Raw genomic sequence first — 16,471 nt, 5'->3', positions numbered from 1 at the left:
TGTGGAACCTTCCTTCCTGGGCCCAGTCAGTGTCCTAGAGCCCTGTTCCCTTCTGTCTCCAGTCCCCTTCACCGGCTCAGCCCTGTGGTTCCTGTGACACGGGCACCTTCCAGCCCCGAGAGCACCCGGCTTGGCCATCAGGAACTCCCCACCTTCAGATGTGTTTACACTACCCCTGCAAGCTGGCCTGTGCCCGGGAGCCCGCACGTGGGTCTGCCCTTGCTTTCCGGGTGACTCTGTAGCCAGGACCAGTGATGGCCAGAGCAGGGCCCTCCCACAGCTGCTGTGGCTTCGATCCCATAGCTGGGGCTCCGCACCATGTCCCGGGCTCACACGGCGCCTTTTCTCTGCTGCTGCTCAGGATCTGGGCTCTGCTCCCCAGCCCAGTGGGCGCCAGGCACCCCGCTTTGGGGGGTCTGAGACGCTACATCGTGGGACTGTGTTCCCTGGGATCTTCTGGATTGGGTGCCGTGGACGCCAGGTGCCACGGTGTTGGGGCCTGGGAGGATGGGGGCTGGAATAAAGGTGTGCTTTCTTCCCGGTCAGACTGTGTGATCCTTTCGGCCTGGGCGGTCCGAACAGCCCCTTCCCTGCAGCCTTGAAACCTGGTGCTTCAGGTAGGGGCGAGGCTTAGCCACAGCAGAAGCAGAGGGAGGTGAGCTAAGCCTCCCGACAGCACCCCCCCTCCAGCAGCTACTCTGCTCAGGGCATCTGCTCTAAGGGGACAAAGCAGGGAAACCTCAGGCTTTTCAGGCTTCTAGAAAAGACCAGGGGTCCCCGAGGCTCTGGGGATGAGGATGGTCTGGCCTCATCGCTGGGTTGCAGGCCGGAGAGGGGAAGGGAGACAGGAGCAGAGCTGTCCGGTGACCATGCCCCCAGGAAGCCAGAAGCCAGGACCAAAGGCACAGATCCTGCAAATGTAGAAACTGAGGTCCTCTGATCTCCAGACAGGACTTCGCCACCCATATTCCGCCTCTCAGCCCTCAAGAGCCTGGCCCAGGGGTATGAGAGCAGAAGAGACGGTCCCCGACCCACCAGAATGCTTCATGGGCAGGCAGGTGCTTGCGGGGCGGGGCAGAAGAGGCTTGGAGCGCAGCCGGGGCAGGAAGTGGGGGGCTCTTTGCCATCCAAAGAGTCTTGACACCCTCCTCAGCAGGCTGATGGTGCGGTGGGGGGGTTGGACTGGTTTGACAGGAAAGAAAAGAAGAAAAGGCTGGCTTGGGAGGGACGCAGGGAAGGCAGGCTGAGTGTCCAGGAGGAGACAGCCTCCAGCCCCTGACTCCACCAAGAGTCAGCCAGCGCCTCTCCCTGCCCTGTGACTGGTGCAGACAATTCCAGTTACAGGAGCGTAACCCAGGGAAAGAGTAGGACCTGGGAGCTGGGAAGGGGGGTGGGGGAAGAGAACATGCCCAGAGCCTCGGAGCCTCGCTGTTGAAGGTGGAGTAGCTTCTGGGTCCGACTTCCCGGGCAAGGCTCGTGAGACAGATGTTCTCGGGGCTCGGAGCAACGCTGGCTGTTGCAACCCCGGGGGAATTCAGTGACTAGACTTTGACGGGCAGGTTGGGGTGGGACAGGTGGCGCCCCTGCTCCTGGAATGTGGAAGGAAGGAGAGACATGGGTGAAAGGACGGTTGGGACATCTGGGATCCCTCGGTTCCTGGCAGGACAGGGCTTGCTTCGCCATCTAGAGACTCGCCCTTCCGAACTAAAGCCATCTGTCACCTCCGCCCAGGACACATCCCGGAGCCTGGGCCTTTGACCCCAGGGCACAGAGAAGGGCGTGTTGCCCCACTGTTTACCCCCTCTGCTCACACAGGGATGCTGACCCAGCCATTCAAGAAACATATCCCCATGCTCTGTCTTTAATCCCCAGATGACCCATTTTACACGCATGAAAAGAGAGGCTCCCAGCCGTGAAATGAACCTGTCGAAGGCGTCACATCTGACAAATCTGGAGATCAGGAAGCAAAGCCAGGAGTTCCGACTCTGGGCCTTGGGCGGCCTCTCAAGGGTGCCGTGGAGAAATCTCTCTTCTAGACAGTCCCGCTTTGTGCCCTCTTGACTGTTTTCTGCAAGAGCGTGGTTTCACCTCTGAAATCACTGTCGTGTAACCAGATGATTAAAGGGTTTTGACTCAGCGGGATATGCACATGAACACGTTACAACGTTTCTCCAATTAGCACCTTCAAAAGGCTGGTCCAGTGGAGAACTCCAGGCTCCTGTATGCTGCAGGTCAGGGACCTGGGGGCGGGGGTGGGTAGGAGGTACATGTTTGCCCCTTTCCCTGTTCCCCCAACTCTGGCTCCTTGGCCAGGAAGGAAGGGTCTTGGGGATATAATTGGATTCTAGGACCTCTGCTCCCTCAGTCTTCAAGTGGGGAATACAGAGGAAGCTTACCTAGTCACCTACTGGGGAAGCTTCCCTGATCTCACTTTGGCTGCTGACACCAGCTAGGGGTCCCGTCCCTGCCCACATGCATGTGCAAGGGTGAGCTCGCCACAAAGCTAAGAAAATGGAAACTTCATGGTCCCTACTCACCCACACAAGCCCCTTCCGACCCCGCTGACCCAATTTTGTATTCTCTTTCTTAAAGAGGGCCTTTAAAATGGGATCAGCTTGAGGTTTCCACCATTTGGATCTTTCCTGGATGTGGTCCCTTGGGGGTCGGGGATCCGCATCCCCGAAAGCTTCTTCGTCACTGAAGACCCCTCAGAAGGTGACAGCTATGTTTTCCTATAGCCCAACAGTGGTGGGCACCCCCATGATCTTGTCTGGGGACCAGAGCCCCTTGGGCATGCCCAGGAAGCCCACAGAGCCCCCAGCTTTGGCTCGCCTTGTGCCCTCTGTCCTCCACGAGGAGTTGCAGGAACTGTCCTCTTCCTCACACTCTCAGGCCACATGAGATCGGGCATGCAGGCTACCACTGCCTTCTCTCTGGCCTCCACACATGTCTCCTCTCTGTTCGGCAGCCCAGCCTCACCCAGCCAGCAGTGAGATGCCTACCTCCCACACCTGGAGGTACCTCCATTCTCCAAAAATGATTCTTCCAGAAAGCTTCCACTCTGGTGGTTGTTGGCGGGGGGAAGGGAACCAGTTGCTCAAACTCTCAGACAGCCCTTGGGATAGGAATGCAGGGAAAGGGAGGCGAGCCAAGTGTTGGCCCTTCTCCGTAGAATGCGGGCTACTTAGTACTTAATGGTTTCAGTTGTGGACGCCATTTCCATGGCCAAGGGAAAAGTTCACGCGACATCCTATTATGGCCGAATGAACACACACATCATGAGTTGGTTACATCCCTCCGCTACAGAGCTTACTGCCAAACACCACTTCTTAGTGCTGGACAAAATTAACTTCTGTTCTATACCACAAAATTCTCGTGATTTTTCCACTGCAACAAAATGGCCGTCATTTGATTACAATGGTGTCCCAACTACAAGGTCAAGAAAGGGCTCTTCCTTCGAGTTTCCCTCATCCTCCATACCAACAAGTCAAGCAAAGACATGTTCCTAACCACTTAACTCAGGGCTTTGCCCCACCCCTACCCTCTGCTAGCACATCAGCTCCTCAGTCCTCTCTCAGCCCTGACACCCTTGCTCCCAAGTCATGTGCCTCCTTCACAACTTCCCTGTGACTCCTATCAACGGATTGTCTGATTTGGGGTCACGAGGGTTCTCTTCTATGTCTTGGCAGGTCCTCCGCCTCAGTCCCTGAAGTCACCTCCTCTAGGGCTTAGCCTTAATCCCAGGATGGAGGGACACCCGAAACTCTTGCCCCAGTCTTCGCCAAGGCCGTTGGTGGCCCCAGCTGAAATGAGGCCTGAGGGATTGTGTAGTGACCTTAAGGCCTACAGCAAAGGGTTCCAGACCAACTTTGGAAGGCCCTGAAAAGGGAAGAGGAGAGACCCAGTGCTGAGCACTTCACCCTCAACACTGGCCCCAAGTCATGGAAGCTGTTCTGGCCCTTGGAGAAGAGACCCCAACCTGGTCTCCATCTCATCTCAGTGGCTTCCTGGGCCCTGGGCAACAGGGCCCAGGGCAACAGCCATATATACTGAGGTGGTTGGACTAGATGATCATGAAACACCTCAAGACCAGAGCCGGTCCCCGAAACTGGTCCTTCCAGGAGTCAATGTCTTCCAGAAAAAGGCCAGAGGATACACCCTATGATAACGTGGCTGTCTAAGACATTCCTTCAAGAACTATAAAGGAGGCAGCATTGGTAGATAGGTTCTTTTTTGAAGAAGGGACAGATTTTTGCCTATTAACAGCTGATAAGTGGGACTGCATAGAGATGGAGGCCACTGGAGGGGAGCACTGGGGGAGCCAGGCTTCTGTGTCTGACAGGGAATATCCAGGCCCAGGAGGAGGGATTCTCTTGGATGGGAGGAGGGGAGACTCTTGTAAGAGAATTAGAACAAGACAGGATGAGCCTGGGAGCAGGTACATTTGGGGATTTCTGGAAATCTCCATTGGAGTTTTCTCTTTTCTCAATATAATAGGGAATGAGGTCATCTTTGGAGCAGGAGCAGGTAGAGGAGGAAGGAAGGAGCCGTGTTTCACTGTATGCCAGAAACTATACTAAGCACTTTACTCATGAAAGTTCATTTAGTAACCTCAACAACATTATGAGTCAGATACCATTATAACTCCCTTTTACCAACACGAATGTTAAGGTTCCAAAAGGTGATATGACCTGTCTGAGGTCATCTGGTTATTTTTAAGATTTATTTATTTATTTGAGAGAGAGAGAGTGCATGAGTGGGGGTAGGGACCACCCAGAAGGAGAAGCAGATTTCGTGCTGAGAAGGTAGACTGAAGACAGGGCTTGATCCCAGCACCCTGAGATCATGGACCTGAGCCGAAGGCAGAAGCTTAACCGACTGAGCCACCCAGGTGCTCTGATCACCTTGTTATTAAATAATAGTCAGGATTATAATTTTCCCAAGATCCTAAACTCTATGCTATTAATAAAGACTTGAACACCAATGGGACCAGGTCCCTGAGGAAATGGAAATGGCTTTAGAGAGTAGGAGGCCAGCCTCTTCCTCCAAGTAGGAGTAAGAGATACAGCAGCAAGTGTTCCTTGGGAAGAAGAGTCCGTCAAAGATCTTCTCTTCCCGGATCCTCCACGTGCTCAGTGATGAGGACAGCCACGTGTCTGCCAGTAGCAAGAGGAGGGGGTTGAGGAGTCAGGTGACGATTTGAGGTGACTCTGGTGAGTGTAAAGGAGAAAAAGGAGATCTCTGTGGAATCTTCTTCTAGTGCTCCAGCCCCCCAGGGCCCAGAGTCCTGGAGTGTGGAGACCCTAAGGAAAGAGCCACTCTGAGACATGGAGAACTCACCATGCAACGAAGCAGGAGAATAACAGGCCAAATAGCATGTAGGCAGGAGGGGTCACCACAGGGCTGGGGAGCGACGGGAGGTGGGTGCTCGTGGGAAGAAGGTTTGGGCCAGAGGCCGGGGACCTATAGGCCGCACTGGGGGCCAGTTCTTCCTCTGCTAGGGGCTAGGGTCACTCCTTCCCCACACTTGCCCTAGGAGACTGGGATTTCAGATGACTTGGATTGATCAGGTCAGAAAATGCATAAAGCAAAACCACCAGAGAGCTGAGGGCCACCGGCCTTTCACCTGGAAAGGGACCAGGCAGGGACTTCACAATGCATGGCTATTTGCTCTCATGTGGCTCGGCAGCCCCTCCCCAGGGACCAGGACATCTATAAAAGGGCTGGCAGGAGGACCACAGGTGTTGGCGAGACAATGGTTCTCCTTCGGCCTCCGTCACTCTCAACCTCTTCCACCTCCTCCACATCAGCAGTGGTGGCCCTGAGTCCCCTCGCACACTAGCCAGGGGCTGACAGTGAAACAAGAGTGGAAAACTTTCTCCAGGGTGTGTCAGCACCTCTGGGCTAGACGTGGCAGTCGCACCCCCACCAAGCCCACACCCAGGGTGACCCCAGCGAATGCACAGTCCCTGTAGAAGGCTAGCCATGGGCCAGCCACCTGTGTGAGGGCGTGGGCCTCCTCCTCCAGCTCCAGCTGACTGGGTCAGGCATCACCACCTGGCTTGAGCGCAGCCACACCATTGGTTGACGGGTAACCAATGAGACACCCTGGTGCAAAAAAGAGGCGTTGGAGCTGTGCCAATTGTGGTGCTCAGCGGTGGGGCTGAAGTTAGAAGGAGGAGGGGAGAAGGGAGGGAGGGGCTAGAATCCGATCAATATGGGGTCATGGTAAGCAAAAGTTGAGGCAGGGAAAGGAGGAGAGAGGAATGAGGAGTGGAATCCCAGAGACAGCTGTGCTCCAGGAAGGAGGTTGAGACCCCGAGAACTGAGCCGGACTCTGAGGGACCAACGTCCTGAAACTCCTCTGGCCTCTTTGGCCTGTGACCCAGTGAGCAGGAGCCTCCACTCAACCCAGCTGTCTGCAGCAGCCTACACAGGCTCTGCTCCCCCCCCCCCCCCCCGGAGAACCTGCCAACCAGAGTCACTTTCCTGTAGGCAGCACAGATAATCAGATAATCGCAGGCAGATCCTCCCCAGTCAACCCTCACTTTCCGTCATTCCCTCACTGTGCCATGAGTCGTGAACACTGGGGGAGGTAAAAAAGAACATTGTTTGGGGACCCCTGGGTGGCTCAGTGGGTTAAAGCCTCTGCCTTTGGCTCAGGGCATGATCTCAGGGTCCTGGGATGGAGCTCCACATCAGGCTCTCTGCTCAGAGGGGAGCCTGCTTCCCCCACCTCCCTCTGCCTCTCTGCCTGCTTGTGATCTCTCTCTCTCTCTCCCTGTCAAATAAATAAATAAAATCTTTTTTTTTTAAATGATGTTATTTGCACCCCTCCCACTGAACAGTGGGGTCTCATTCTCCTCCCCTGGACGTTCCCCTGGCCCTAGTGACTGGCTTGACCAATGGAATGTCAGAAGAGATACTCCTGGACTTTTGAGGCAAGATTATCATAAGAAGCTTCTCATCTCCTGTTGGAGCCTCCTGGAGCCTCTGTGACCCTGAGCCTCGGTGTTAAGAAGATGTCACCATGCTGAAAAGGCCACATGAGGCTGTGCCCATTGGTGCCTCAGCTGAGTGTAGCCTTGGAACCATTCACTTCAAGTTGTCAGACATAGGAATAAAGTCCTCTTTAGCCTGTATTCCAACCCACCCACCCTGAATTGAGTCCAGGATCTTTGTCCATGCCATATGAAACAGAAGAATCACCCAGCAGAGCCCTGCCCAAGTTCCTGTCCTGCAAAATTGTGGGCACACCAAAGGGTTGTTGTAAGCCACTATGGTATACTTAATTATGTGGTCATGGATAACCAGAGCACCTCTCTCCATTTAGGAAGTTCTTTACGTCTTTGCCAAGTGCTTTGAAAGACCTCAGGTCAGCAACTCACTGACAGGTGGTTTCTGAGAGGGACTTTGCCCAGAAAAGACCAAGTAGAGAGATGTTGATTTTGCCTACTTTTTCTAGTAGTCATGTTTGATTTTCCTTTGGGGATCCACCCATCTCCACCCTCAACCCAGTTGTGGCCATTTGTGTGGAGCTAACTCCTGCCCTCGCCTTGGAGTCTGTGACCAAGGCGGGTTCCATGAGAGTCAGCCCTAGGACCTTTGTAAAAGGTAGTAACAGGGAGACACTGCACTGGTCTGTATCGGGTTCCTAAGCTGACAGGATGGAAACCCACAACTACTGCAAACTATCTCTGCCACCGGTTGAGAAGCATCTACCCAAGAATACAATCAGTACAATTCAACACAGAAGAGAGCAGAAATGAAATAGCGAGGGAGAACAATTCTGGACACACGTTTTGGGCACTTGGATCCATCATGTTTGAAACCAGTAACTGCTGAAATTTCTAGTTACATAAGCTGATAGAGTCCCCTAATTTTATCAAGCTAGCTTGACTTTACAGTATCCTATTCATTCAGCTCTGCTAATTAAAACTGTACTAATTTTTCATGACTAGTTTAGAATGTACCCCCTACAAGAAGATCTTCTTGAATTCTATAGGGGATATCTGTTGTTTGGGTTTTCTATTGCCCAGAGAAGATTTCCTCACATACTTAAGAAAAAAATCTGCACTACCCCCCACGGCTCATTATCACCACCAACATGGCTGGACACACAGCCAGCCTGGCATCTTGTCTGACCCCATCTTCCTGGACAGAGGAAACTGGGCCAAAGGTGGATCCTTGTCCCCAACTGGATAAATGAGAAGCCTTTGCTGGGGAACTTGAAGTTTGCACATCTGAACCTACTCACTATCTTAGACTGAGAATATGTGAACGTGAATGGTGTGGCAGCTGCCTCTGCCAGGTGTACAGGGAAAGAGAAAGAACAGGTCAAGGGGAAAGAGAGTTAAAGACAGAGAATTCCCTGAGTTCCTACAATGCTCTCGTCTCTGCCTCTAGGTTGTCCCTGAGGCTCAGCTGTTTTTCCAGCCTTGTGTCCTTATAATAAGTTCTCCTTTTTACTCAGGTTCTCTCCCAGGGGTGTCTGTTCCTTACAATCTCCCTGGTCTCTAGAGTGGTTCAGGCCCATCTCCCTTCTCTTCTGGATCCATGTTGTCCTGGACCACACCCTACCTTGAGGATGACAATAGGTTTCATCATAAATGCCAGCTCCAGTCAATTGGTTGTGCCTGTCTTGATTGCTGCAGTGACAAAGATTCTCCGGCTACTTCTGGACTCAAAAAGAAAAATACACATATTGATTGGCAAGTCCACCAAGGGCATGAAATGGGAAGAGGCTGAATGTCCACCATGTCTGTTCTCTAACCTTGTCACACGTCCTTCCCCTTCCATACAACATCCAACTGAGTGACTCACCTGGTCTAGACTCATATGTATTTGTTGAATAGATACATGACAAGCATGACTGTTGAAGAGACACCATTCAAGGGGATGAGTGACAGGAAGTGGATGATGTGAGGATGAATGGGCCAGAAGAGACAGAGGCATCTGGTGCTCTCAGTTTAGGAATCAAATACACAGGCGTGGTGGCAGGTGGGCTAGAACACTCTTCTCACCTCCATCTAAGTCTTGCTCATCCTACAAATTGCAATGTGAGCCTTCTTACCTGAAGGAAGCTTTCTCGGATATGCCCCACTCTCATGCCTGAGATGGACCTCTGCTCTAATGAGGATCCTTCTGATTGAAAGAGTTCAGGAGTCCATGAGTATTATATCTCACTGCAGGTGTGGCTGTATCCAGGTGCTCCCATGAAGGGTCTTCTTATAATCCTTGGGTGTTATTTTCTTTGTTGTCTTCATTCTCACGTGGGCCCTCCCAAAATGGCTACAGGAGTGGTCAGCAGCAGCTTCAAGACTTACTTATATCCTATCAACTTCACAACTCTAGGAAATGAAAGTACTTTTAAAAAAAAAAATAGGCACTTGGGTGGTTCAGTGGGTTATGCATCTGCCTTCAACTCAGGTCATGATCTCAGGGTCCTGGGATCAAGCCCCACACTGGGCTCTCCACTCAGTGTGGGGTCTGCTTGAGATGCTCTCCCTCTCCCTCTGCTTCCCCCCCCACCTCTCTCTCACTCTCTCTCTAAAATAAACTTTTAAAATCTTTCAAAAAAAAAAAAAACCCAAACAACAAACAAATTTCAACAACAGAAAATTCTAGGGCTGATTCTTTTTCTTTTTTTTAATTATTTTTATTTATTTATTTTTAAAGATTTTACTTATTTATTTGACAGAAAGAGAGACACAGTGAGAGCAGGACACAAGCAGGGGGAGAGGGGGAGGAGGAAGCAGGCTTCCTGCCAAGCAGGGAGCCTGATGCGGGGCTCAATCCCAGGACCCTGGGATCATGACCTGAGGCAAAGGCAGCTGCTTAACAACTGAGCCACCCAGGTGCCCCCCCAGCACTGATCCTTATTGGCCTGGAGAAAGCCACCTATTTAGTCCTGAGTCGATTCCCAAACTCTGCCCAAATCTCTCTGGGGTGAACAGGATCGTGTGACTGGCCCTGGAGCCAGAGGGTGAAGTCAGCTCCCCTGTATCCTTTTGGACTGAGAATGGAAAGGGGTCATTCTCTACAGGAAAGCAAGGGGCTTGTTACCAGAAAAGGTGGTATGGGAGCTGCCATCCATGTGCCGTCCCTTATCCTCCCTTGGACCCTGCAGATTTCCCACCAAATCAGGAGCTCCTGGAGAACAAGGACTCATCCTGCTTATCCTTCACTCCTAGCCCCAGCCCAGGACCCAACACACAGAAGTTTCCAGACCCCTCCCAGCTTCAGACTTGGCCCATGTCTCAGTGACGAAGTCAGATAACCAGGAAGGAGCTCCCACATCATTCTCTCCTCAGACAAGAGACCCTTATGCACCTGCTCCCAACCAACCCCCTATCTGCCACAATCGAAGGTGTGTCTGCTCTGCTGTGAGTCTGCTTGGTTGCCTAACCTTTGCTTCTCTTCCTCCTCGTACCAGCCCTTCGGGTTTGCCTTATGAAGCCACCCATTCTCTTGTTCTGCCATGTGGTTTTGCATATAGTTGAATATAGTTGAGTGGAACTCATCTGGGGACACACCTTTGGTTGACTTGTGGGTTCCGTCCTCTTGGATACGTTGGTGGGTGGTTCAGGGATCCTAAAGCAAGTCACGTATTGCGACGAGAAAGGAAAAGGTGAGAAGATATTCGACAGAGTTTTGGAAAAGAGAAAGGTCAGCCCTCTTTTGCAGGGGCTGCCCTGAAGAAACTCCCTCTGTTTTCCTGGTTGGCGTGAAGACGCAAAATCTGGAACTGTCCCCGTCTCGGTCTCCCTACATGGAGTCAACGCTGCGGAGGGCAGAGGGAAGAGATGGAAAGGCATGAGGTCTTAGTCACATCTAGAGCAGCTGTATTACAACCCCAAGGTGGAGGAGGCATCAAATTGTCAGACTTGGGGCGACACAGTTCAGCACTCGAGCTGGCCACCTTCCAACCTTGAGCCAAACTTGAGTTCTAGAAGGAAGGCAGAAGGCAGAGTAGATGGGTCATTCACGGTGTCTGTTACACGCTGTGCCTCTGGATACTCTGGTTACGACAGTCACCTGTATTGCTAAAGTCGATCTGAGTTGGAACTGTCTACTGCTCAATCTTGTAATGGTCCTGCTTGTTGCGCCCATTAGATGCCAGTGTCCCCACCTGGGCTCTGGACTCTACCCTTTTGCTTTTTTCAGATTTTACTTCTGAGACTAGCATCCTCCTTTCATCGGCTTCCCTCCTCATTCTCAACAACTTACACCCACTTTAGGGGCTGTGGGATCTCAGCTGTGCCTGCTCATTAGAATCACCTGGGAAGCTATAAAAAAAAAAAAAATGCTAATAGTTGGGTCTAACACCCAGATCCCAGAGAGAGACCTGAACATTGGTTTTTCGGCTCAGTGGGTTAAGCCACTGCCTTCAGCTCAGGTCATGATCTCAGGGTCCTGGGATCGAGTCCTGCATTGGGCTCACTGCTCGGTGGGGAGCCTGCTTCCTCCTCTCTCTCTGCTTGCCTTTCTGCCTACTTGGGATCTCTCTCTGCCAAATAAATAAAATCTGAACATTGGTTTTTCAAGCACCCCTGGTAGTTGTAAGGTAAAGCCAGATTGAGAATCACTGTCCAAAGAATTGTTCATGTTGTGAGTTCCTGGGTGGCTCAGTGGCTTAAGCCTCTGCCTTTGGCTCAGGTCATGGTCCCAGGGTCCTAGGATTGAGCCCCACAAAGGGCTCTCTGGCTCAGCCAGGAGCCTACTCCCCCATCCCCCTGCCTGCCTCTCTGCCTACTTGTGATCTCTCTCTCTCTGTCAAATAAATTTAAAAATCTTTAAAAAAAATTGTTCATGTTGCAAGAAGCTGTCCTTCGGTCTCAGATGCCCCTCTATTCACCCATGGCTCTTTGCCGCAAAACTTCTTAAAAAATATCCTACCCTCACTGTTTCTAATTGCCTACCTTTGGTTGGCTTCTGTTTTTTTTTTTTTTTTCTTAAAGATTTTATATATTTATTTGACAGAGAGACACAGCAAGAGAGGGAACACAAGCAGGGGGAATGGGAGAGGGAGAAGCAGGCTTCCTGCCGAGCAGGGAGCCCGATACGGGGCTCAATCCCAGGACCCCCAGATCATGATCCCAGGACCCAACGATCATGACCTGAGCCAAAGGCAGGCACTTAACAACTGAACCACCCAGGTGCCTCTTCGGTTGACCTCTTTTTATAATTTTACAAGTTTGCCAGAAACAAGTAAGAGAAGTGCAAAAAAGTGAAATAAAGACAAATGCAGACATTTTACAAGGGCCCACCTCTTTTTGTTATGGCTTTACCCCCACAAAAGTCCCCACAGCCCAGAGAACGCAACCATTGCCTCTTTCAAGGTACACCTTGCTTGGGCAGAAGCACACAGAAAAGAGCACAAGGTCATAGAAGGGATTTGAGGAATGGAACTGGTGGGGGAATTAGAGACACTGAAATGCAACAAGTTGATCTTCTAAGTTATTCTGCATAAAACCAGCTGCGACACAAACACTGACTTCAGCCTACCTTCCCAAAGGCCATGAAAATGGCAAGAGAGGGATTTGTTGTTTGTTGTGGTTGATGAAACGTGTTCAAAGATTCTTTCATCTTCCATCGGAAGTCCATTTCCCCTCCCAAATTAATGCCAAGCTGGTCAGTGGAATGTGTCAACATTGACATGTGCCAGCGCCTGCCCCAAGTCTTCAGACGCCGGGGAACTGAAACTCTGGGCTTGTCGGGGTCCAGGCGCTCTGGTCCAGCTGGTGCTACGTGCAGCTTTACCCGAATTGTCATCGGAAATTATTGAGTCAGGCTCCTTGCTCGGTGGGAAGCCTGCTTCTCCCTCTCCCATTCTCCCTGCTCGTGATCTCTCTCATGCTGTGTCTCTCTGTCAAATAAATATATAAAATCTTTTTAAAATATCCTTTAAGAAAATAAAAAATGTTCATATTTTAAACTGAGTCAGGGCAGTTTGTTGTGCAAGAGATAACCTAGATAGATTAAAGCCTATCCCCAAAAAGCAGGAAGAAACTTTGCCATTAATAACCTCAGGGAAATGAAACATCGCAACCAGGGAGCATGAACAGGGCACTATTAAGAAACATACACGTGGAACAAAAAAGCAGCTCTTGCAATTAAAAATATGATAGGAGAGAAAAATATGATAGGAGAAATTTAAAAAAAAAACCCTCAGTAGATTAGAAGAGAAAGTTGAGGAAATTGACTAAGGGCAATGTAATGGAAAAGAGAGAAGAAAATAAAAGAAATTGGGGAACCAGTCCAGGAGACCACGCATCTAAATCAGTGGAGTTCAAAAATGAAACAGTAGATGCAATGAAGAGAAAAGAGTATTTAGGAAATAATTCCGCACGGAAGGACACAAGTTTCAAAATTGGGCAGTCCTCCTAAGAAGGCTGAATGATGAGAGAATGATGGCAGTGCATGTCTGTGAAGGTACAGAGCCCGGGGGGGGGGGGCAGCGGGAGGAGGGGGAGCTGGTTTGCAAAGGAAAGATCCTAAAAGCTTCTGGAGGGAGCATCAGGTCATACAAAAAGAACCAGGAATCCAAATGGCTTTAGGCTTCTTCACATCAACACTTCCCGAGAAGCAATGCTCCCCAAATTCTGAACAAGAATCGCTTCCAACTTATCACTCAGATGTACGGATAGACTGTAGGCGTTTCTGGACCTGCAAGGTCTTGAAAGCTGCTCATCCCTCCCCTGTGCGCTTTCTGAAGTAGCTAGCTAGTAAAGGGTATGCTCCGTGGAAATGAAATGAGCAATGAATGAGGAAAACACGGGGTATGGGAGGTATGGGAACCGGGAGGGCTAACACAACAGAGGGGGGAAGGCATCCCTAGGGGTGGTGGGGACACAGAGCCCAGGATGACAGCTAAGTAGGGGTCTGGAGGGCATCACATGCTGGAGACGGCCTGGGAGTATGTGATGTGTCCGACATGCCAAGGGGATCCAGACCAGTGGTGAAGTTAATACAAGTATCTAGAAAATTATACAAATAGCAAACTGATAATTATTACCCAGAGAAGCCACAAACGGTTTTGTAGGCAAGAAAATAAAATGCTTCAGCTCATGCTAAAGCTTCCCTTTGAATAGTACTAGATGAGAAAGGTTTGCTGGCGTCATAAGAGAGAGGCTGGGGAAGAGAAGACAATCCTCTATTCCAGGGGGCAGGGAGCAGGCGATTGCTGCCTAAAAGTAGAAAGATAAAAAAATATTGATATATGCATGCTGTTTGAGATATGGCAATCAATACTGAGAATATCAACTAAAAGAGAAAAAAGTTATTGTCTTTGATGAGGCGAAAACAGCAGGAGTTGTGGTGGGGACAGCTGTTGTTGGTGAGAAACTTCCAGAACTCTTTGTCTCTTTAAATCACATGCATCTAGGGCACTCGAATGGCTCAGTTGGTTAAGCATCTGCCTTGGGCTCAGGTCAGGATCCCAGGGTCCCTCACGGGGCTACCTGCTCGGCAGCGAGTCTGCTTCTCCCTCTACCCCCACCGCCTTCATGATCTCTCTTAATGTTCTCTAATAAACAAATTTTTTAAAAAAATCTTTCAATCATGTGCATCTGTGGTTTGATCAAAGTTTTAGAATGTAAAGGAGGGAAAAAGAGGAGGCGGGAAAGAAGGAAGGAAGAGGGGGACACGGGAGGGAGAGAGAAGTTAGGGAGGGCCAGGGCATTGAGGAATTCAAAGCAGGGGCATATTTGATCTCATTGACTTTTTTAAAAAAAAGATTTTATTTATTTATTTGATAGACAGAGATCACAAGTAGTCAGAGAGGCTGGCAGAGAGAGAGGAGGAAGCAGGCTCCCCGCTGAGCAGACAGCCCGATGCAGGGCTTCATCCTAGGACTCGATTCCAGAGCTCGATCCCAGGACCCTGAGACCATGACCCAAGCTGAAGGCAGAGGCTTTAACCCAATGAGGCGCCCCTCTCATTGACATTTTTAAACATCGAGTAAGTTCCTTCCCCGGCAGGACTCTGATTTCTCCCTCCGTGTCTGGAAGGGTCAGATGGTAGCTCCCAGAAGACCCCACCAGCTCAGATCATCCTGGGCTATGGGCCAGAACAGAGGCAGATATCGAAATGCTCAAGGAAAGTAGCTCTGAAGAGGATTCCCCGGGCATGACTGTTGAAAATGTACATTCCCTGAGTCCAATCACCGGAGACTGCCTTCCGGGTGTGAGGTCGGTAGGCCCAGGGAAGTGGCACCATGATGCATGTGTTCTGCTGGGCATGCCTTGAGCAACCCTGCTCCTGGCCAGAGCCCAGGAGGGGCAGGGTCACACTGAATCACAAGTCGGTTCTCAGGACATCAGGGAGAGAGTGCCAGCTCGGGTGCTGTCGCTTTAACATCCTCCCAGCACAGTGCCTTGTGGATCTCTCTCCCCAAACATGGTTGACAGAATCCACCTAGCAACTCCCTTCTCATAGCCCTCATGTCTTCTGGGACCTTCTCTTGCGGGAACTGAAACTGATTTTCAATTTACAGCAGGGACACAAAGTTTCCTTTAAAATAGGCTCATTAGGGGTCCCTGGGTGACTCAGTGGGTTAAGTGTCTGCCTTTGGCTCGGGTCATGATCGTAAGTCCTGGGATCAAGCCCCGAATTGGGCTCTCTGCTCAGCAGGGAGCCTGCTTCCCCCTCTCTCTGCCTGCCTCTCTGCCTACTTGTGATCTCTGTCTGTCAAATGAATAAATAAAATCTTTAAAAAAAAATAGGCTCATTGACATTTATAGAAGGGAAAAGGAAGCAGAAAACACAGAGAAAGGGAACCCAAGGATGCATTTTAGGGTGGGAAAACAGGAAAGCATCGCTATTTTTTTCTTAGCCTCACCGCGCCTGGCACATGCATATGGGCACTACTGATTTATGCCACAAGAGTGACCTACGAATATTAAAATATTGAATATATTTAGAAATGTGCTGTGTGTGCTTTACAGGATAAACAGAAAACATGACCTGACAACGGATATAATTATGATGGTTTGGGTAAAGAACGTTAAGAGACAATGCTCTAGAGGAAATACACAATGGGGACGCCTCGCTGGTGCATTTGGAAGATTGTGTGACTCTTGATCTTGGGGTCGTGAGTTCAAGCCGCATGTTGGGTGTGGCACTCACTTGAGAGCTTTATGCCAAATGAAATGAGCAGGACGCAAAAGGACATTTTTTTTTTTTAAGATTTTACTTATTTATTTGACAGAGATCACAAGTAGGCAGAGAGGCAGGCAGAGAGAGAGAGAGAGGAGGAAGTAGACTCTCTGCCAAGGAGAGAGCCTAATGCGGAACTCAGTCCCAGGACTCTGAGATCATGACCTGAGCCGAAGGCAGAGGCTTAACCCACTGAGCCACCCAGGTGCCCACAAAAGGACAAATATTGTATGATTCTACTATATAAGGTATCTAGTCATCAAATTCAGAGACAGAAAGCGGAATAGGGGGTAGCAGGGGTTAGGGGTGGGGA

This window comes from Mustela lutreola, chromosome 15, assembly GCF_030435805.1.
Source record: "Mustela lutreola isolate mMusLut2 chromosome 15, mMusLut2.pri, whole genome shotgun sequence".
NCBI classification, from domain to species: Eukaryota; Metazoa; Chordata; class Mammalia; order Carnivora; family Mustelidae; genus Mustela; species Mustela lutreola.
The sequence above is the reverse complement of the archived record's forward strand: the minus strand, read 5'-3'. Positions refer to the sequence as shown.